This window comes from Thermobia domestica, chromosome 6 (genome assembly GCF_964235325.1).
Source record: "Thermobia domestica chromosome 6, izTheDome1.hap1.1, whole genome shotgun sequence".
In the NCBI taxonomy this organism is placed as follows: domain Eukaryota; kingdom Metazoa; phylum Arthropoda; class Insecta; order Zygentoma; family Lepismatidae; genus Thermobia; species Thermobia domestica.
In genome coordinates, this window is record NC_137459.1 from 33,272,847 (window position 1) to 33,297,713 (window position 24,867).

Genomic DNA, 24,867 nt, shown 5'->3' on the forward strand with positions numbered 1-24,867 from the left:
CTTGTAATAATCTATATTGTGATGTTCTTGCGTTCTATAGGTAGGAGTAAGAGCAATATTCTCTCAAAAGGATCTGTCACCAATGTTTTTTTCTTTTTTTTCGGATCAGCTGTCTACCAAAAATTTTGTACTTTGCATGTGCATTACAATGTAGTATCATAAGTGGAAAACAAAAATCAATTTATAGTTAAAAAAAAAAAGAAGTTAAACCAAATAAATTATCTACCAAGGTTGGCACCAACAGTGAGTATGAATATCAGTTTACACCACCGGCATTTTATTTGTAGTCAATTGCAAGGAACTGGCACTTCAAATAGATCGCGCAGGGCCAGAACAGGTGGCTTGCAATAATTTTAAAACAACTTTGGTATTACCAACCAATGTAGTTGATGATTTGTTTGGTTGACTAATTTTCTCGAGGTCACGAGGTTTTACACTCTACCTACAGGGATGGGAATCAAACAGTTAATTTTAGAAATGGGAGCATCAATTTTAGTACGGTGGTTAGTGTATTTTGTGTATGTATGTATTGTTTTGTGTCGTTCGTGATTGGGGATGAAAACAGTTAATTATGATGAAAGGGAAAAAAATAGAATAAAATGAATGACAGAAGCACTTTTTATTATATTATGTTCTTTTCTATTTGTATTCTTTATTTTTTCTATCTTGTTTTGTATGTCTATATTATTAATAAAATTAATTAATGAAATAACTGAGACTAGAAAATCAATAATTTTGCTGAATACCTTTCTTTTAACATTTATATACGATTGCTATGCTCACTAGGAAATTTAGCAGGTGCAAGTTCGTCATTTTCGAGTGGGAAAAAATACTATTAAAATAGCATATAACAAATATAAAGGGCCTTATGCAGAGTCGTTTTGACGCGTGATTAATGCCATACTAAAGAGTTCGACTAACATAAGTTTCCTGCAGTAGTCAGGTATTTAGTATGACGCTAATCTTACGTTAAAGCGACTCTGCATAAGGCGGAAACCATTTAATTTGATTCCCTGAAAATATGAACTTTCAGTACTAGCGACAAGTCAGAAACGTTGTAATTTTATTTTATTAAAACATACTAGTAGAACACCCGTTCTTCGCATGGCGAGGAAACGTTTCATTTTGGATATAAAGGGCTGCATTTGAATTTAAAAGATATTGGAAGTATCACTATTCATCTCAGCGATCCCGAAAACTGTGGATTCGACCATTTTCAATCAGTTTAAATATTTTCCTTCTCTTCTTCCCTAAGTTGCACCGTCAAAGTAAAATGACAAAAAAAAAAAAAAAAAAAAAAACCAGGGCCGAGCCTCACTTATGTGGCAAATCTGATCGAGATCGGTTTGGTGGTTCAAGAGTTATTAAGTTGCAAGAGTTATTAAATTGACTTCTATTTTTATATGTATCGATTAGATTTATTTATACTTAAATTTTGAATTTCTCGTTATTCTATCTTATCTATGATCTAATTTTTAAAGTCATTTGGACAAAATTCCAGGTTTTAGTTTTGAGGATTCGGCTCCGAGTTAGTGAGTGGGTCAGTACGTTCATTACAGTATGTTTGTAAATTCACAGATTAATCACCGAGTAGAAACTGTATGGATTAATTTTTAAACTACATATTACCACCTACAATGAAATAAAGCCTGTAACGATGTGTAAAAGAAAAAAAATAATCTCTCTAGAGCTTCACCTCTGATAACAGCGCCAATAGCGAGGTTAGAGTGAACTAGATTTTCCGTTTAAATTTTTGTATTAAGGCAACAGCACCTAGCTGTTGAATACGAAATTGGGAACAAGAAAACCTTAAGTAGTGATTGTGGTTCGAAAAGACAATTCTATAAGTGGATTGATAAGTTGATATATAGTAATTTCAAGTTGAATTCTAGAGATTGACGTTATGGTATGTTGAAAATATATTCAAAATCAATTTATTGAATTTTTTTTTTTTTTAAATATTAGTGGTAAGTGTTTAAGCTATTTTGTACAACATTTGAATTTTTGAAAGCTGTGGATCTAATCAAACATGTTGGAACTTGATTTGTTTGAGGTATTTCTGAGCTATGAAATAGCAAGAAAAAATACTAAGTTGTTAAAATTTGTGACGTATTTGATCATCCTAATTAATTACAGTGTAAAGGTTGATATTTGTATGTCATAATTATTCATATCTTGGATTTTTTTTTTCAATTTGCTATTTAAATATCAGACAGAAGCCATTGAATATTTACTGAAGTTATACGTAAAATGAAAATTTCCATTTGGGAGTAATTATTTCCTATTTGTTGCTAAATTTATCACTCTACAGATTGCTTGTTATAAAGTCAATAGTTGAAACCTTGATTATAATTTCCTTGCAAACTCATTTTTTAGATATATTAACACGAGGTTACGACTTTCATTCTGAATGTTTAGTTGTGCGTTCTTTAAATCTAAAGATTAACGTATATTTATTAGTTTGTGTACGTAATTTGGTTATTAGTTATGAACCTGATAAATGAGGCGCCTAGTATCAAAATCCGCCACATCCATTTTGCTTAGTCTCGAGTATTCTCGCAAAACGTGCAGTGAAGTTCCATATACACGCATACAAAGTCCCATATTTGAACTAGTTTTTAGTATGAAATATTAAACTTTTAAACAAAACTCTGTTTCCATAGAACTGCTTTAGATCAAACATATAAGAAGCGATATACCAGGGAAGCAAGAAAGTTCGTGCGCTTTTGAACCACTCCCGCTTCCATTTGGCTGCTGCGGCGACATCTGTCTCCGTAGCATGAAAGTTTTGACTGTTTGGGAAAGCTTATTCATTGACGCTTCAGCCACGGTGAATATAACAACGCATTTGTCAGTGTAGTGTGTAAAAATCACTCGTGATCATGTCAGTGTCAAATGAAGTTTTTAGAGCTTGTTTGCTTTACGAGTTTAAATTGGGGACAAATGGTGCAGAAGCAGCTAGAAAAATATGTGTTGCGCTCAGAGAGGGTGTAATAAGTAAATGTACAGCACAAAAATGGTTCCAGACCTTTTCAACTTGTGACGAGACCTTTCAAGATAAGCCTCGCTCTGGGAGGCCTAAATCAGTGGATATGGACCACCTGAAGGCCTCTATTGAAGATTATTCCAGTCAAACATGTGAGGAACTTGCTCACCGATTCGAGGTAAGCAGGAAAATTATTCAGGTAAGTCTGCATCAGTTGGGGAAGACCTGAAAACTGGGTCAGTGGATCTCTCACGAGCTGACCGCTATGAGCCAAGTTCTAAGACTGAATATATGTTCATTTTTGTTGACGAGACACAAAATCTGTCCAATTTTGGACCGTATAATAACTTGTGACGAGAAGTGGGTCATGTATGACAATAAAAAAACGGTCATACCATTGGCTATCACCGAATGATCCGAAGCCTTTGACTGCAAAACCGAACATCCATCAACACAAGGTTTTGCTTTGTGTTTGGTGGACTACAAACGGTATCGTGCACTACGAATTCTTGGAACGTGGTAAGACAATTACCAAAGATGTGTACTCATCACAACTGAGAACGGTAGCCACCAAACTGACCCAGAAACAGCCAGCACTAGTGAACAAAAGAGGTGTGCTCTATAACCAGGACAACGCGCGCCCTCACACCGCAAAACAGGCGCTGGAAGTAATCTCAGAACTTGGTTGGGAGCTTGTATCTCATCCTCCCTACTCCCCAGATGTCACCCCTTCGGATTGCGATTTATTCTTGGCCATAGACAACTTTGTGCGTGGCAGGCAGTTCAAGACTGAACAAGACGTCAAAAATGCAGTTGCTGAGTTTTCCGAGTCTCGGGAACAAATATTCTACAAAACTGGCATTTACAAGCTTGTTGAGCGCTGGGAGAAGGTTGTAGAAGCAAATGGAGGCTATTTTGCCGAATAAACAAACCGTTAAAACCCTGTAATTGACAGTTTTCTTCCATAGTATAAAAGCCCACGAACTTTCTTGCTTCCCTGGTATAACTCAATTTCGGTTTTAAAAAATGGATTTGGTGGCTTTCGATACTAGACGCCTCAAATATTACACAGTGTCGTTGTAACTTAGGGGTGCATTCTTCCCACATGACGACGGCTACGCTCAGGCACCTGATATATATGCAGGGTGTTTTAAAACAACACCGACTACTTTTGGGAGGTGATTCCTGACGCTAAGATAGGACAAAAAGTATAGACCAACCTGGGTGCACAAATGCTTCCTTTCGGAGTTATAGGCTGCCGAAAAATTGAAAGAAAAACAAAAACTTCAAAGATCCATAGCTCTAAAACTATGGGACCTACCGTAGTCGGGTCAAGACTTCACTTAGGAAGTAATGTATGCCCTATTCAAAAATCCATGCTTCAGAATCCTAGGGTACTTACGCAACAATTTTTGCAGAGACAATTTGGCTACGCGCATATAATTTGAAGTACTCACCAACTACCTCTATAAAATTGTTGCGTAACTACTTAGGATTCTGAAACACAAGTTTTTGAATAGGGCACACATTAGTTCCTAAGTGAAGTCTTAACCTGACTACGGTAGGTCCCACAGTTTTGGAGCTATGGACCTTTAAAGTTCATACTTTCATGATTTCGGCAGCCTATAACTCCGAAAGGAAGCATTTGTGCACCCAGGTTGGTCTATACTTTTTGTCTTATCTTGGCATCAGCAATCACCTCCCAAACGTTGTCGATGTTGTTTTGATACACCCTATATATATATATATATATATATATATATATATATATATATATATATATATATATATATATAGTGGCCCCGCGTAGCCTAGTCGCTAACGCTCTCGCCTTCGCTGCGAGCGGTCCCGGGTTCGATTCCTGGTGGGGTCACTCATTCACACCAGGCAAATGCCGGGGTGGTACCTAATTTATAGGTCCCAGGCCGCTTCCTTCCTTTCCCAATCCTTTCTTCCTTCCCTTTCCCCGGATTGTGTGCTCGCCGAGGGACGTCATCCCTCAAATCGTGAAGGGCTAAATGGCCTTAGATGCCGAAAGCCCACAAATCTAAATCCTAAATCCCTAAATCCTATATATATATATATATATATATATATATATATATATATATATATATATATATATATATATATATATAAATAAATATATAAATATATATAAGACGAGGCCGCGTTACAAACCTCGTGCAATCAGCGACGAGAGTTCTTTCCATTTAGTAAAATTACTTTTTTAATAACGGTGGTAGGGCTAGAACGTACATAAAATTACATTTTTTTTTTTAAATTTATTGAAAACTGTACTCAAATTGTCCTTCCATTCTGAAGTTATTTAAGAAACCAATTTCATTAAAAGGAAAAAATAAACTTTTGCCACTGATTGTACATACAAATGAACAGACTGAACTAAATTGTGTTATTGTTTGATGTGATAGTAAATACTTGCCATGAATGAATGCAGTAATTTGGTGGTACATTTTAAAACATCTTTTCCATTATTAAGTGACAAAAAAGTTTAAAAAATGTAGAAGCTGAAGTATTTTATGAACAACTTTCTGAAAAACGATTCAGATTATTTTATAAACATTTCATTAATATTTCTTAATGTTGCATAAATAACTTCCGTAAGAATATTCACAAGCAGTAGTTTATATATATATAATAGCAATTTTGTGAAATACGAGGTCTGCAGTTTTGTTATTTCATTATTAACCCTAACACATTGCATATGTTATTTTATTATTAAAAAAAAAATCTTCAATGAAAATTTTACTTTTGGGGATGAGTTGTATTTGGACGAAATTTTCCCAAAACAAACCGTATAATTTTGTTCGTGTTTCAAAAGTAAATGTTTCATTAATAACTGCAGCACAACATGACTTAATTTAAGGAATTAAAACGAGAAAGTTTAGTACCATGGCCCATAACTTTTATATATATTTTTTTCGGTGTATCTGCAAAACACTTTGTGATTAAAATGCAGTGAAATGAATTTTCATGAGAACTTCATCGATTTGTTTTGATTTTCTGTTTAGCGTCCATTTCATAAGTTAGGCTATATGAGACATAGACCTACAGCTTAACGTGGGTTCCGGACTACATGATCTCCCGCCGGCAATCGAATCCGGGTCTCTCACACCAGAGAAGTTCTTTGAGACCAAATGGTTAGCGTCATTGCATTTCACTGCTCGGATTCCCTAACCCTCATGGAAGTATAGTACGTTTATTGTGACCTAAGCTCTACCATGACAGATAAGCTGATAACAGAACCACTCTGGAGACAGCATGTCTTTTATATCTACAGAACAGATAACGGACAATCAATTTTCCCGTGCACGCTGTACTGAGGGAATGTTTATCTCTGACGTACGTAGGTTGAGATCAGTGCAATGTGAATCAAGTTTGGGGAACAGGTAGGCAATTGATCAGATTACTCGTATGCTGTACTGAGGGAATGTTCATAGCTGACGTACGTAGTTTGAGGTCAATTCTCTGAGAGTCAAGTCCAGGGGACAGGTAGGCAACTAATCAGATTACTCATGCAAGCTGTACTGAGAGGGTGTTCGTCTCTGGTGTACGTAGTTTCAGGTCAGTGCTCTGCAAGCAAAGTTTGCTATGAAGATAGGCGATAAGATTATCGTAGTTCCCATTACGAAGCAAGTTGATGGTTAATACTAAGAAAGGGAAATCTACACATATGATTCAGATTCTACGTTTCAGCTAGTAACGGTGATGGATAGACACATAAAAGTCTAACCGAACAATAGAGTTTCGTCGATACGAACGAGGAAAGGAAAGTTGATTATTTTTTATACTTTTACTAATAGAAGATGCTTAAAAAATACACCTCCACCTACAATATTATTCAGTATAAATGACGAATAAAGTAAGATTCATTAACTTTATCAGATTTTCTTAAATCACAATTTCTTGATATTACGTGACTTGTCAATATTCCTACAAACTATGTAAATAAAAATTTCCTCTTCGTTAATAAGTTGTCCTATTTCAAGAAATTACTTCCTTCTAATAATGATTCCACTTCATTCTGTTGGAATTTAATTCTTTATTGACTGTAATGGAGAAAAATGAAAGAAAAATATACTTGGGAAACAAAGACAGAAATCGGAACTTCAGTAATTAACTCAAGTGGCTATTAATAAATTTAAAAAAAAAAAAAAGCTCCAATTATTTAGAACTTTGATGAAACTTCCAAGCATTTAGAGCAAGGAAAATCGTATTTCATTTTTGTGCTACTCGAAGTATACTATTCTGTCACTTTGAGGAGTAAATTAATTTTCTTTCTACTTCAAGAATATCGTATATATATATATATATATATATATATATATATATATATATATATATATATATATATATATATATATATTTCAGAGGTATAAACGTCCGTTTGTATCCATTTTTCTAGTTAATTGTGGATTTTATTTTATTGTGGCCAAAGGTGGAAAAAATCAGCGGTTTCCAAGTTCAATGGCATCCAGGAAATGGATTTAGCGTAAGGAATTCATATCAGTTGTAGACTTTCAAACTACAGGGTAGTCCATAAGTCTTAGTACATTGGATTATTTTGGAAACAAACATGACTAAAGCAAATCTGACTAGTGGATGGCGGACTTGGGTAAAGGAGCTAGATTGATGCGTACGTGGTGAATGGCGGCCATCTTGAATCCAAGTTTGTTTTTTCAAATAGGAAGGTAGGATGTGAAACATCAATTAACACTGTTAATTGCAAGGGAATACAATTCCGCAAGCAGAAATGTGTTATCATGTCCCGTTCCAAAGTTATGATACTCCAGAGGTGACGGTTTTCTGTTTCCTTGCAGGGTGAGCGACATGGCACTAACGCTGCAAGAAAGACGAGACGTCCCAAAATTGACAGGTTTTCTTTTCGTTGCAGGTAGAGCAAGATGACAGTGACGAAGCAGGAAAGAATTGAGATCATCCTAATGTCCGGAGATAGAAGCAGTAGTGTGATTGCCCAGGACCTCAACGCGCGCCACCCCAAAATACCTGCAATAAGCCACAACACTGTTAACTACCTCATTAGGAAATTCAGTGTAACTGGTAATGTTGCCGACATACCACGGTCAGGTCCTCCACGAACCGCGACAGATGAGGAAACTTCCACAATGGTGCTTGCTGCGAATGTGAGAAGTCCGAAGCGTAGCACAAAGTCGATAACAGACGCACCACGTGCTTCCGTGATGAGGATTCTCCATACGAACAAGTGGCATCCCTTCAAGCTTCAGCTTGTCCACAACCTTTCAGAGGATGATCCAGACCGGCGCATGGAATTCGCGAATTGGGTTTTGTTACAATATGACCGAGATCCGCATTTCTCAGCCAGCGTTCTCTTCACAGACGAGGCAAACTTTTATTTGGATGGGGAAATGCATCGCCAGAACATGCGGTATTGGTCGCATGCAAACTCACATGCGATCAATCCTTGCAAGAGGGTTACCCTTGCTCATATCATGATATGGTGTGGCATATGGAACACGTCGATCATAGGACCCTTATTCATGCCTGGTACACTAAATGGTGTCCGATATCTGGACATGTTACAGGAGTTGGTGTTTCCGTTGCTTCTCCGCCCTGATGCCACCTTGCCGCGATATTTTCAGCAAGATGGTGCCCCACCTCACTATGCGCTGTCTGTGCGGGAATGTTTGGATCTTCATTTTTGTGGACGTTGGCTCAGTCGCCGAGGCTCTGTGGAGTTTCCAGCCCGGTCGCCGGACCTCACTCCGTTGGATTTTTTATGGGGACACGTAAAACACCTGATGTATCAGAAGATGATTCGGGATGTTGCACACCTACAGGAACGTATTCAGGACGCCTGTGATAGCATCACCCCCGCTGTGTTGTTACGGGTTCAGAAGGACTGGATTAAGAGACTCCGGTTGTGTGTTGCAATGGACGGGCAACATGTGGACCACATCCTGTAGGTGGGACTTTGGGGCGTCATAATTTTGCAACGGGACATGATAACGCATTTCTGCTTGCAGGACTGCATTTCTCTGCAAAAAATAGTACCAATTCATGTGTCACATGTCTACCTTCCTATTTAAAGAAACAACCTGGCGTCAATATGGCGGCCATCAAAATGACCGCCATTCATTACGCTTGCATTAATCGGTAGCGCCTTTACTCAAGTCCGCCCTCCGCTAGTCAGATTTACCTTAATCATGTTTATTTCCAAAATAATCTTCTGTACTAAGATTTATGGACCACCCTGTCTGTTAAGCACTGTTATCAGAGGTCTTACCGAACAACTACATGTCCGTCCGTCCGGTAATTGATAGCGATATTCTTTCTCTTCATAGATTCAGGTTCAAACTCCTCCCGTAACCCTGTATTCAAACTAAAAAGTGGTAAAAAAAATCGGTTTCACCATTTATCACTTTATAACTAGTACAGTAATAAATAACTAGAAGTGGTGTTTTCAACTAGAGTTAGCGTTTAAAAATTCATTTGAATTTCCCTCTTAACCTTCTATTGAAATCAAATAAAGCATTGCCTTTTCAACCTTGATCAACATAGAACGAAAGCAGGCATAGACAGCCGGAAACCTTTTTCTAAATTGCATTCGTAGTTCTAAAAAGAGGGCAATTCACATCCATAATATTATAAATACAATAAAATAGAAAGTGGTAGGCACCTACTATCACATTCAGTTTCAATATTGATCATTGTTTAGCAAGAACGGTAAGAAATAGTGAGAATTATATATTTTTGACATGAATCAAGCGTCCCAGGAACTGTTTTTTTTCCTCCATCCCTAGTCCCATATTCAAACTAAAAGTGTAGAAATTCGCTTTCAGCATAATCACCATAGAAGAAAACGTTAAATAGTTAACGAGAAAAGGGTTTCCGATCTGGGTTCTCTGTCGCAAGAATGTATCTCTGCTCTTGTCTCTCTAGTAAAACCGAAAGCTATGGAAGACTGGTACACCTTTTACCTTTATTTCAGATCTCCTAAAATCAAGAACAGTAACAAATAGCGATATGTGTTGTTTTATCCTACACGTCCCTCATATTTATCAACAAAACCTCGCACTTCTTTAGAAGCAAGCAGACGACAGGTATCACCATCAAAATGTGATCCGAAAAAATATGAACGTTATCAACACCCGCAAGTTCTAGGATGACTCAGTCAGGCAGATAGAGTATACGAAAAGCAGCAACACATTCGAAGGGTGTGTTGACCCTTCTCTTCAATTTCAGAATTATCAAAAATAAAATTTGGTGAATGCATTCTAGGACTTTAACATACAACTCTGGAAACTTGGGTGGTCTTCCTTGTTCATTTCCATGTGGATCATTCCATGTCAAATCACCTAGAGCAGTGTGGTTCAATGTCTCAGATTCTCTTCAATTTTTTCATACATAAATAGCAATGAAAGTTTGTTAAATTATTATTTTTCGATTTTTTGGATGAGAAATGGGCCGGGATATTTTTTTTTCTTGAAAAATGTGAATTTTGCATCAATTTCACTTTTCGGCACTCAGCATCATGGAACTAAATTACCATAGCTTCCTTATTTTTGAACTTATTGGACTCATCCAGGTGTCAAATGAAAGCTTAATGTTTGCTCTTTCAGTAGATTTTAACCCGGTAATGCATAGTGGGATCCAGCCTGACCCCAAGTGAATTACCGACGGCTAGTTTCAAAAAAAAAATGGAACTAGTTAGAACATTCTCCCTCTGTGTAATTTCAGTTGAGTGTCAGGCATCGTGAGTGGCGATCACAATATTTCTTTAGTCCTTCACAGTACTTGACAATCAAGGGTCTGGGGTCGGCCTGGACCCCGCTATACGTTTACGTATGTAAAATTTTAGTATTGAGTGTTTGTTTTGTGAACTGTTTCTTGTGGATTTTTATCATGTTGGGAAGACAAGCTCGTCAAGATTCACTGTCCATTAACACAAATGAGTTACCCAGTGTTGTGAACTCAATTTTAAATAATGACGTTAATTTTGATAGCGACGCTGACAATAGATACATTCATTGATAGTTTAGAAGTTGACTACGAGATGTCCGATGAACAATGTGCTTCAGAAAGTGAGAGTGATGTAGTTGAAACTGATAGTGACACTGTTGATAGTGCAAACGCAATACAATGAAAAAAAAATGGTTTCCGTTGGTCGCTCGAGCCACGTGCTCAAACTCATCGCACTGTTGCACGGAATATTATTTGGATCCCAAAAGGCAAAGGTGCAGCACAGAATGTGAAGACAGGAACAGAAGCCTGGAGCGTTCTTCTTACACCAGATATAATAAAATTGATTGTTGTCCATACAAATGAAGAAATTAGAAGACAGAGAACAAGATGTGCATCAAATGCATCGTATGTTCAGAACACAAGCGAAGAAGAAATCAAAGCTCTGATAGGGTTATTGTATATTTCCGGTGCTCATAAACATGGACACCTAAGTACTAAGGGAATGCGGCCCACTAAATTCGGTTCGCCCATTTATCGTTGCATAATGTCTGAATATCGCTTCTGATTTTTGATAAACTGTTTACGTGTTGATGATAAGTCAACTCGTAATAAACGAGATAAATTTGTTCCAATTCGGGAATTATGGGAGAAATTCATAACAAAGTGCACGGAAAGTTATGTTCCACGAGAATACTGCACAGTGGATGAGCAACTTTTAGGGTTTCGTGGCAACTGTCCCTTTAGAGTTTGCATTGCTTCCAAGTCCGATAAATATGGGCTAAAAATTGTAACGATGTCCAACGCAACAACGTTCTATGTGATAAGTGCCATTCCTTATATTGGAGCTGAAGAAAATCGTACAAAAGGGCCTCCTGCTATACAACATGTGAGAGAGTTATCATCAAGTTTGCATGGATCAGGCAGAAACCTGACGATGGATAATTAGTTTACATCAGTTCCCCTTGCAGAAGAAATGCTGAGTCACAATCTTACAATACTTGGAACATTAGGAAAAAATAAGCCAGAGATTCTGTCGTCCTTCCAGCATTCTCGCAAGAAAGACATTGGAACACCTGAGTTCGCATTACATAAGGAAAAGTTGTTGGCTTCGTACTGTACCAGAGAAAGAGAAATCATTTTGTTGTTATCAACCACGCACAAGAGAAAGGATATAAATGAAAAGACTAAGAAACCGGAAGTTATTCACTTCTATAATGAAACTAAAGGTGGCGTTGACACCTTTATGAGCTTTGCGATACATATACAGTAACACGCAAAACTAGGAGGTGGCCTCTAAGATTCTTTTATGGTATTCTGGATCAAGTTGGTGTCAATGCTTTGGTTTTGCTGAAAATTGCTAATCCTGGGGAGAAGAGTCATCGGATGGATTTTCTAACGGAGCTAGGAGTGGAATTAGCACGAGAGTACATGGTTCAGCGTTCCATTTATCAAAATCTCAATAATGAACTAAACATTTCCATAAGAAATATTCTCCGAATTCCAGAGGGCAATGAGAGATCTGAAGCAAATCAGGACAATGACTCACAGAAACGTGGAAAATGCTACCAGTGCCCGAGAGCGAAAGACAGAAGAGCACACGGTGAGTGTGGTAAGTGTCGAAGACCAATATGTGGAGAGCACAAAAGAGTCGTTTGCTCTTCATGTCTGTAAGTGAGATACGAAATGTACAAGTATAAATCACATTTTTGAATATTTTTTTTTTTTTGAAAACTATACTCATAAATGTATTTTATATTTTTGGTGTTTTCTGATATATAATTTCAAATGTGTTATTTTGATTAAAAATACCTTGTGATCATAGTGACAATCACATCAATAACTTTGTGCTTAAAATAATATGTTGTTTGTAGTTACATATAAATATATTGGTATTTATATATGATGCAATTTATTAGTTTTAATTACAGAATAACATCTGAAAACAGGTTCTATATTACTTTATTTTTCTATTTAAAAAGAAAGTTAAATAAACTGTGTTTATCTATGTTTCCAGATATTATAAAAATTAGTAGTATGTATCTAAAATTTGGATGCGGTTCATCTAGACTCCGCCTATGCACGAAGGGGTGTAATTTTCACCTATGCAGTCCCGGGTTAAGTAATCTTGCAAAAGGTTACACTGTCAAGCATTAATGGGCATACAAACCATTTTGTTTTTTACAAATTGTGCCATTGCTCAAAAGTTAAAACTATGAAACTTCTGAAACTTTTTTGTACACTCATCTTAATACGTACATGGCATGGTTAAAAAATAAAGTGGGTGTTTTAATATTTTCGTAATTATTATTTTTGTACGTCAGAGTGGTATTCATGAATCGCTCTGGGCCTTCTATATTCTATTGGCCAGAAAATTAAGACTTTTGTTGAATACCTTTTGAAAATATCTGGGAAGTTCCTGTTCCACCTCTTACAAGCCAATCAGCCCGGACTTACGCAACTGAAAGCAAAATTAAAACAAGAAATAATATCATCAATGAAAAGAATGAGTGGTGAAATATAGGACACTTTTTGTATGTAATTCTAATCTATGTAATTCTAAGAAGTATTACTGGTATATATGTTTATTGTTTTCATTTAGGTACATTAGTCTATTACTTCTTATTTCTGTTGATAGGGTTTGTAATAATCACTCAACCCCTTACATTACTAGGCCTATATTTTTCATTCACAAAACCGCAAGATTATTACAAAAACGGTATTCCTTTTTGTTATTTAATCATACCTAGTAAATGCAAACAAATTTTGTAAAAAAGTTACAAAAGTTTGATAGTTGTAAGCGATGGTACAATTGGGAAAAAGTTGAAAGTCATAGTTAAAGTACAAAAATATAATATTATGATAATACCAAAAATACAAATTACACCAATTCTATTTTTAATCATACCTAATATTTACTAAGATGATTATTTGAAAAAGTTTTAAAGTGTGAGAGTTGTCACTTCAGAGTAGGAATGGCCAAAATTTTCCGAAATCGGAAATTCCATTTTCCGGAATTTTTCCGAATTCCAGATTTTTCCGAAATCGGAATTTTTCCGAATTCCGAAATTTTTCAAATGTTACTTTCCGGATTCCGGAAAGTAAAAGTTCCGGAATTGGCTATCACTACTTCAGAGGAAAGGCATAATCTTAAGGCATAGCAGTAAATCTGTATATTTCTGTACATTTAAAACACAAATAATAGTGATAATAATTGGAAAAATAAAAAAGCACCCTTTTTATTTTTTTAAACATATCATGTACGTGTTAAGATGAAGGTACAAAAAGAGTTTCAAAAGTTTCATGGTTGTAACTTTTGAGCAACGGCACAATTTGTAAAAAAAAAAAAATAAAATAAAAAATAATTGCATTGTATGCCCATTAATGTTTGACAATGTAACATTTTGCAAAATTACTTAAAATTTACTGAAAGACCAAAATTAAGCTTTCACTTGACACCTGGATGAGCCCAATAACTTCAAAAATAAGGAAGTTATGGTAATTTAGTTCCATTATGCTGAGTGCCAAAAAGTGAAATTGAAGCAAAATTCACATTTTACAAAAAATTCTCCCCGGCCTATTTCTCATCTAAAAAGTCGGAAAAAAATAATTTAGAATAGTTTCATTGGTATTAATGTATGGAAAAAATGAAGAGAATCTGAGACATTGAAGCACGGTCTTTTAAAATTATATGATTTGACATGGAATGACCCATGGGTGGAAAAATTGCCAAAATATAAACGTATATAATCCTTTCCTATTTTTTCCATTCTGCTTTGCTTTGGTGCTTCTTTCTCCTATTGGTCTGATTGCAAAAGCTTACTCCTACGTCATGCACTGGCCAGTTGGAAATTATTGTTCTATATTACCTTCTTCTTCTACTTCTTGTTCACCTTAACCATAGGTTGGTGGCCAACATGGAAATTTTAAAACTTCTCTCTCTCTTGGGGAGCTGCTTTTTACTTTGATAACGCCTTTTCTTCGTAACTGCATCAAGATATTCTATCATTGGTCCTCTTATTCCTGGTTTTCCTTCTGCCTTTCCCTCTATCAACACTGTGATCCAATCGCAGTGCCGAATAAGATGGTCAAACATACTGTTTCTTCTTTTTCCCATTATCTTCAAGATCTGTCGTCCTTCAATAGCTTCCTTAAGTGCGTCTTCATTCCTTTTCCTTTCAGTCCATGTTATGCGCAGCATTCTCCGCTAACACTACATTTCAAATGGATATTTCTGCAATTTTCCAATGTCCACATCTCTGGTCCGTAAAGCACTTGAACCACTCCACACCAAGCTCTTAATAAATCGTTAACGAACGTCCAACGACACATTTCTTGATGTTAGTAGTATATTTTTTATTCAATGCTTCTTACCCTGCGCTATTCTGGAAGTTACGTCTTTTTCACTTCATCCGTCCGAGGATATTAGACTTAATAAATAGCGGAATGTCGTATCGTCTTCGATGTTCTCTCCACCTAGCCATACGTTTGCCTTTTCCTGTCCTGCTCTTGTGCACTTTAATTTTCTTCTTATTTATCTTAATTTTGCATTTTTTTTTTTAGTTGGTCGTTCAAGTTTGAAAGTCTTGCAAGTCCTCATCGATCTCCGCTATCAATGCTATGTCATCTGCAAACATTAATGTGCTGAAAACCTGACCATTTACTTTTTTTACGCCTCTCTCGTTTCAAACAAATATTTTTTCATAGTCTCTCCCATATAGACGTTGAACAGAGGTGAAAATCCAAGTCCTTCCTTTATTATTTTACTTATTCTTGCTTCCTTCTGATCTCTTCCTATAACAGTTATCTGGCTGCTCCTACAAGTTGGTATATTATTCTTCTGTCTCTGTAATCCACTTTCAGATTCTTCAACGCTCTGAACATGATACTCCAATCTACTTTTCAGAAACTTTTTTTATATCTACAAATGCTATCACAATTGGTTTGTTTATTCTGATGTGTTTTTCCACGATCACCGTAGATTCAGTATTGCTTCGCTTGTTCCCTTTTTTTTCCTGAATCCAAACTGGTCCTCTGATAGCCATTCATCGATTTCCCCTTCTATTCGTTGTGCAATAATTTTGAACAGTATTTTTGATGCATGGGAAAGCAAACTTAACGTTCTGCGTTCTTCGCATATCAGTGCCCCTTTTCTCTTCGGAAAAGTTACCAATATGCTTTTCTCGAAGTCTCTTGGTATTTTTCCCGAGATCTATACTCACGTCCGAAATGATTGTCGCATATCTATAACTATATTCATGTTAGAATATAATTTGATAATTATTTTGGAGGGTACTTTTAATACTGATACTATGTGTATAATCGGGAAATGTATATTTGTGGTAAATTTCATAGGAAAATAATTATGAATACGAAAATTAGAACGAGTAAAACAAAATATTGCTAAATGGACAAGAAAGTTTTACTTTTGTTTTATTGTTCTTATTTACTGCTCTTTTGACATGAAATTTGCCACATACATGTATTTTCCGATCATACACCTAATAACATTAGAAGAAATACCGGGCGAATTCATTATCATATTACATTCCTACAACAACATATTTATAGACATGCGACAATAATTTTGGACATGAGTATACATTTCATTAATATGGATTAAGTAGTTTATTCTTTGTTACTATTCCGAGATTCTTCATTACTTCCGTTGGTATTTGGTCTATTCCTGGGGCTTTACTATGTTTTATTTTCTCCAAATCCTTGCCAAATTCGCACTGTAAAATTGATGGTCCTAATTCATTTTCATAGGCGTCTTCTTCCTTCCCATCACTTCTTCGTTCACACTGTCCCCTTCGCAGAGTTCTTCAATGTATTTCTTCCATATTTTTGTTATCTGCTCCTCTTCTATTAGCGTTGTGCCGTCCTTGTCTGTGATCATGCTTGTGCGTTTTTTTTTCTCACCGAATTGTTTTCTAATCTTTCTGTAGCGGGTAGAATTGTTCAAATAGTTTCTAGAGTTTGTCCTTCTAATAAATTGCGATTGATATATGTGTTTGGTAGAAGAGAGGCTAGTAAATAACCAACAAGAACTGTAATTATGGTTACAATTAATATAGTATGGTCGTGGAAGAATACTATTTGTTCTATTACCGGGGATGCAGCATCTTGAAGACCTAGCTGATTTCAAATGGCCATTTCTAAGGAAGAATGGTTATTCTTATATTTGAGGCGTATAGTTTCTAAATCCGCCATCTCCTTCATAAACGGTTTCGAGAAAAACAGGAAAAACTGATAACTCAGAGATTATGTGAGATAAATTTTTCTTTTTAGAAATACTTTACTGCTTTCTGGACATTCATTATAACTACCAAATGACAAAAATCTCTCTCATCCCATTTCTCGGTTATTGCAGAAAGCAGTTTGGAGATGGCGGATTTTGAAAACAACTTTTGGAGATGGAGGACTTTGAAACAAACGTACTTAAGTTTTTTGGGGTTTATTTGCTTCCAAGTCATTACTATTATAATTTCTGATAACTATTTCAGAACAGAACAGTAGATGGAGATAAACTGAATCTAAACAACGATATTAACTTGTTGGGTGACATTATAATGTGCACAAACAAGGGAAAAAATGAAGCTATAATCATAGTACGTTAGCTATTTACGGGTCAAGTTCCGAAGTTCCCAGCCCGTTTAGAAATATCGTCTCCTAACATAAGCTTACTTAACCTCACCTCACTAACCTAATCTAACCCATTGAGACCTAACCTAACCTAACCTAACATAGCCTGACATAACAGGATGGGAACTTCGGAATAAATGCCACCTTTACCAACAAGAAAAGGATTGAAAGTGATCTTTACACTGTTTTCAGATATAGTTCTCATCAGAATCATGTTCGAAACACTGGCATTCAGCCTAATCCTCATCTACACTTTCTTCTGTTGAAGCAGTCAGTCTCTTTTCAGCATCAACATAAATGGCTAAGTTTGAATTAGCACGCCAATTCTCCCCGAAGTGTTTCGTTAGGAGTTGAACAACATCTTGCAACATTTTTTCATTAACATCGGTCTTCAATTCATAGCATAGAATAGAATAGAATCGAGATGATGGGGTTTAGAAAGACACTGCTGAGTGTAGATGTCGGCTTTTGAAGAATACCCTGAACTTTAAAGCAATAATTGAGGGTGGAAGTGGCGACATTTCAAACAACTCTTTTCACCATCATGTAGGGCATGGAAAGGAATACCAGTAAATCTACTTAGCTCATTTTTTTTGAAAATTGGAGATGGCGGATTTAGAAACTATACGCCTCATTTGGAGCTTAGGTCCAATGCACTTATCTGCCACCTTAGAAATTTGTTAATAAGGGAAGTTCTGCATAACTGTGTTCTGCAGGAGGTAAATTTTGGAATCACTCTAAAGATGTTGTTTGTTGATCTGAGAAGACTACTGGCCGAGCTCTTGCAAAGGCTTCTCATATAATAATTACAAGTACTAAGACGGCGACGAAGGAGAGGAATGAACCAATGCTTGATACTATATTTCATGTGGTGTAGGCATCGGGGTAATCTGAGTAGCGACGAGGTATTCCTCTTAAGCCTAAGAAGTGTTGAGGGAAAAATGTGATATTTACTCCTATAAATATTACTAAGAATTGAATTTTTAATCATGTAGGATTTATTGTTGTTCCTCTAAATAAAGGGAATCAATGAATAAGTCCTGCTATGATAGCGAATACAGCACCTATAGATAATACGTAATGAAAATGTGCTACTACATAATAAGTGTCGTGGAGAACAATATCTAAAGATGAATTTGCTAGGACAACTCCTGTGAGACCTCCTACGGTAAATAGGAAAATGAAACCTAAAGTTCATAAGATTGAGGGGGAATAGGTTATTTGTGCTCCATGCAGTGTGGCAATTCATCTGAATACTTTAATTCCTGTAGGAACAGCAATGATCATTGTGGCTGCAGTGAAGTAAGCGCGAGTATCGACATCCATGCCAACAGTGAATATATGATGAGCTCAGACAATAAATCCTAGGAACCCAATTGCTAATATTGCGTAAATTATTCCTAAAACACCGAAAGTTTCCTTTTTGCCACTTTCTTGGGTTACAATATGTGAAATTATACCGAATCCCGGAAGAATTAAAATGAAAACTTCAGGGTGACCAAAAAATCAGAATAGATGTTGATATAGAATTGGATCTCCTCCTCCTGAAGGATCAAAGAAGGAAGTATTAAGATTTCGATCAGTTAAAAGTATTGTAATAGCTCCTGCTAGAACGGGAAGAGATAGGAGAAGTAATACAGCAGTGATTACTACAGATCAAACAAATAATGGTATTCGTTCTAAGGTTATTCCAGGAGTTCGTATATTAATTACAGTTGTAATAAAATTTACTGCTCCAAGAATTGATGATACACCAGCTAGGTGGAGGGAGAAGATAGAAAGGTCGACGGAGGCTCCGGCGTGAGCAATAGCTCTAGAAAGAGGGGGATATACAGTTCATCCAGTTCCCGCACCACTTTCTACAATTCTTCCTGTTAATAGCAGGGTCAATGAGGGCGGTAACAATCAGAATTTTATGTTGTTTAGGCGGGGGAATGCTATATCAGGTGCCCCTAATATTAAAGGTACTAATCAATTACCAAAACCTCCAATTATAATTGGCATAACTATGAAGAAAATCATAATGAAAGCATGAGCAGTAACAATTACATTATAAATTTGGTCATCACCAATTAAGCTACCTGGGCGGCCAAGTTCTGCTCGAATGAGAAGGCTTAGTGATGTTCCTACTATTCCTGCTCAAGCTCCAAAGATCAAGTATATTGTACCAATGTCTTTATGGTTTGTAGAAAATAGTCATCGTTGCAAGTGAAATAAATAGGGTGGCCGAAACATTAGGTGATAGATTGTAAATCTATTTATGGTTAATAAACCTCCTATTAGGTTTTATAGTCAATATTTATGATATCGGACTGCAATTCCGGAGTAGTAGTTAATATACTAAGACCTAAAAGATTACCTTTTATTTATAGCTTTGAAGGCCATTAGTTTTTTTTAACTTAAAGTCTTTGTTTAAAGGATGTTGACAGTTAAAGGTAAAATAATTATGCCTCTTAATGAAATAATAATGAATATTGATCTAATTGAGGTTTCTTGACTTTTTTTTATTAAGCATGTTCATGTTTGGTTATGATGATTAATAATGAAGGCAGCATAAGCAATTCGTATATAATAGAAAAGGGTAATTAGTGCTGTTATTACTATTAAGGTAAGAATAACAAATGATATTTGTTCGGCAGTTTTTATAATGATGATTCATTTAGGTAGAAATCCTAAGAATGGTGGGAGGCCTCCTAAAGATAAGAGGCTAGTAAAGATAGCTAATTTTGTTGTTACTACAATTTTGTTAGAAAAAGTTTGATTAATATGAAATATTTTGTTTATTGCGAAGAGAGTAACTGCTATTGCTGAAAGCAAGGCATAAAATAGGAAGTAGAGAGATCATGCTATATCACTTAGTAGTAGAGCTATGAGCATTCAGCCAGTATGGTTAATGGATGAAAATGCTATAATTTTACGTAGTGATGTCTGATTTAAACCTCCGATTGAGCCTACTACTAAAGATAAGATTAAAGTTAGGTAAATTAAGTTTGTAGGTTTTAAGCTATAGGAAAGTAGACCAAGGGGTGCTAATTTTTGTCATGTGATTAAAATAATACAGTCTGTTCAAAGTATAGCTTCTATTACTTCGGGCATTCAGAAGTGGAGAGGGGCTGCACCTATTTTAAAGAGTAAGGAAATGGTGATTAAATAATGTACAGTTTGCAATCCTATATAAAGTAAAATAATTGCTATTAAAAGTAAGGATCTTGCAATCGCTTGTACTAAAAAGTATTTTAAAGCAGATTCGGTGTGACGTTGATTGTTGGTCTTTGAAATCAGGGGGATGAACGATAGGAGGTTAATTTCAAGACCAATTCAAGTATCAAATCATGATGAGGAAGTTAGGGAAATAAGAGTTTCTAACACAAGTGTTGTGGAGAATAAGAGAGTTTTAGGATTAGTGAGCATTAGAAAAAGAAGAATTAATCTTCATATGCGGGGTATGAGCCCACTAGCTTATCTTAGCTTATCTTTCTACGCTTTACTGTATGGTGCACATTGATTTTTGGTGTCAAGGGTGAAAGTTTAATTCTTTTAGGCGTAATAAGAGTATATTGAAATACTTGATTTATCCTATCACGATAATCCTTTAATCAGGCATCTTATTATTTAATAATTATTTATAGTGGTATATGAGAATTTAAATAGATTGATATTGTGTTGAAGTGATTAAATTTAGAGATAATATATATTAATAATAATTAAAACTTGAAAATCTATTAAATCCTCTTAATTAACCTGAGATACCGGCTAAAGGTATATTAATAAGCTTAACGTATCCAGTATATGCTAGCTTTTACAGCATATGTGTAAGGAGAGAATAAATATACTTGTATAGGATACAATTTTGTTTAAAGGGGGAAAAAAACAAAATTGTATCCTAGACAAGGGGGAAATAGGATTTAATTAATACTAATTTTTATTAATTAGACAAAATACTTAATTAGTAATTATTTATTTTAGTGTTATAAGTTAATAGTAAAGTATTATCCTGGCTTATTCTTCTCTTATTTATCTAGTTGTACATGTAACCTTCCGGATAAGAAGTGAATGTTATTGATCTTAAAGGCAATAATGGGTATAACTGGTCGCAGTACTTGGTTTTGTTTATTAATTAGTGTTTGAAGCAGTTAAGGTTTGAGGAGGTCCGGCGAAATTCGTGCCAGCTGCCGCGGTGAGACGAGGGGGCTGAAGGGAAGAAGTAAGATGACGGTTAAGTTGTAGTTATGAATTTAAGTTAAGGACTTTGTTTATTTATTTTTGGGTGGAATTATTATTTAGATTAATGAGTTCTATTTTTGAGGCTATGAAATTATTTGTTAAACTAGGATTAGATACCCTATTATTTCTAATGTAAAATGTAATACCTGGGTAATAGTAGTTATGTTCTTGAAACTCAAAGGATATTGACGGTATTTTAGGCTATTCAGAGGAATCTGTCCCATAATCGACAATCCACGATATATTTTACTTACTGTTGTAAGCAGTTTGTATACCGCCGTAGTTGAAGGTATTAAGGAGAGGTTAGTGACCTTCATTATCTTTATTGAGGCAGACTTCAGGTCAAGGTGCAGCCTATCAGTAAGAGGAGATGGATTACAATAGAATGTTTATACGGATTTTATTATGAAACTATTTAAGTGAAGGTGGATTTGAATGTAATGTTAGTTATATTACTATTATGAGTAGGGCTCTAAAATATGTACACATCGCCCGTCGCTCTCATTTGTTTAGGTGAGATAAGTCGTAACATAGTGGGTGTACCGGAAGGTGTGCCTAGATTGAATTAATAGCAAAATAGAGCTTGTTAGTTGAGCTATTCGTTTACATCGAGGAGGTTTCTGTGCAATTCAGATTATTTTGATTGGAGAATATACTTATATGTATATGATTTTTATATTGGGGCTAGGTGAATCAACTTTAATTAATGTTATTGTATAGGGTATAGAATTAATTTATTAATATTATAGTTAATTAGTACCGCAAGGGAATGTTTAAATAAGTGAAATTTTTTTTTAGGGAAGAAGACATGGAATGTTGTACCTTTTGTATCAGGGGACATTAAATAATATTGTTATATAATTATTTCCCGAAATGGAAAGAGCTAAAATATTATGGTATTGTAGGTAGCATATTATTTATAAATTTTGTTTTAGTGGTGAAATGCCTTTCGGTTTCCATTATATCTGGTTGTACAGGAATTGGATTTAATTCAGCTGCAGTTAGACTTGTGTAAATTTGTTTGTTATAGTTTTGCTGCAAGTAATGGTAAGGGGGATTTGCTCTTTATTTTTGTTGTTTATAATGTAATTTTGTATTAAATGAAAGATGTAGGCTTAGAAGTAGCCATCATTTATAATTTTGTTATAACTTATTTAGGTTGTTTATCATATTTTATTACATTTAATTTATTACTGTACTTTTGTCCTAAATTAGTTAGGACAATTTATAATGGTGTTATTAGTATATTAGGGAGAATGATTAAAGGAATTCGGCAAAGATTTCCTCCGCCTGTTTATCAAAAACATGTCCTTTTGTTAAAATATAAGGTCTGACCTGCCCAGTGAAGCTTTAAACGGCCGCGGTATTTTGACCGTGCGAAGTTAGCATAATCATTAGTCCTTTAATTGTGGGCTTGTATGAAAGGTTGGACGAGTGGAAGACTGTCTTTATTTGTAATGTTGAATTTTACTTTTGAGTGAAAAGGCTTAAATGATTTAAGAGGACGATAAGACCCTGTAGATCTTTATATTTAAGTAGTAATTTTTGTAGTTGGTAATAAGTAAATTTGCTATTTGTTTGTTGCGTTGGGGGGACGAGAAGATAAAATAAACTCTTCTTGATATAATTACTTTTAAGTATTTTTATGATCCTTTATTAATGATTAATAGACTAAGTTACCTCAGGGATAACAGCGTAATTTTTTTTGAGAGTTCATATCGACAAGAGAGATTGCGACCTCGATGTTGGATTAAGATTTTACCTAGGTGCAGAAGTTTAGTGTATAGGTCTGTTCGACCTTTAAAATCTTACATGATCTGAGTTCAGATCGGCGTGAGCCAGATCGGTTTCTATCCTTTATTTAGAAAATAGTACTTTAGTACGAAAGGACCAAGTACTAATAATATTTATTATTAAAGAATAAAAATAATAAGTAATTACTTTGGCAGATAAGTGCATTAGATTTAGGATCTAATAATGGATGATTGAGTCCAGGTAATAGTGTATTATGATTATGTTATAGGTGTGGTTTCTTATTTAATTTTAATTATTTGTGTTTTAATTGGTGTTGCATTTTTAACTTTATTAGAACGGAAGGTTTTAGGATATATTCAGATTCGTCGAGGGCCTAATAAGGTAGGTATTTGTGGTTTACCTCAACCTTTTGCAGATGCTATTAAATTATTTACTAAGGAGCAGGTTTTTCCTACTATATCTAACTATTACCCTTATTATCTAGCTCCTGTTTTTAGTTTATTTTTATCTTTGTTAGTATGATTAAGAATTCCTTATTTAAGTGTTATATTAACTTTTTCTTTGGGTTTATTGTTTTTTTTATGTTGTACAAGTATAGGAGTGTATACTGTAATGATTGCTGGTTGGTCTTCTAATTCTTCATACTCTTTGTTAGGGGGACTTCGGGCAGTAGCACAAACTATTTCTTATGAAGTTAGTTTAGCTTTGATTTTATTGTCTTTTGTATTTTTAGCTGAGAGATATGGATTGTTAAATTTTGGCTATTATCAAGAAGAATTGTGACTTTTATGAATCACCTTTCCTTTAGCCTTAGTTTGATTTGCTTCTTGTTTAGCTGAAACTAATCGTACTCCTTTTGATTTTGCAGAAGGAGAATCAGAACTTGTTTCTGGGTTTAATATTGAGTATAGAGCAGGGGGATTTGCTCTTATTTTCATAGCTGAATATGCTAGTATTTTGTTTATAAGAGTTTTATTTACTATTTTGTTTTTGGGACATGATATTTTTTCTGTTTTATTTTTTTGTAAGGCAGTATTTATTTCTTTTGGATTTATTTGAGTGCGAGGAACGTTGCCACGGTTTCGATATGATAAATTAATATACCTTGCTTGAAAGTGTTTTTTACCCTTATCTCTTAATTATCTTTCATTTTTAGGAGGCATAAAGCTTCTTTTTATTTCTTTTTTTAATTTAAGTGTATTAAATTGAGAATAAGTTCTTAGAGCTTTGCTCTGTTGTATGTTTTCAAAACATATGCTTATTCTCAGCCAAAGAACTAAGTTTTATTTAGTAGG

At 35.2% G+C, this 24,867-nt stretch overlaps 1 protein-coding gene and 1 pseudogene across 1 annotated transcript in view; one reads left to right on the forward strand and one right to left on the reverse strand.

Moving 5' to 3' along the window:
• The window catches only part of mGluR (metabotropic Glutamate Receptor), a 1,220,665-nt gene that overhangs the window by 1,129,281 nt on the left and 66,517 nt on the right, over nucleotides 1-24,867 (reverse strand). The window lies entirely within an intron of this gene.
• LOC145687150 (NADH-ubiquinone oxidoreductase chain 1 pseudogene) lies at nucleotides 12,489-24,852 on the forward strand (annotated as a pseudogene).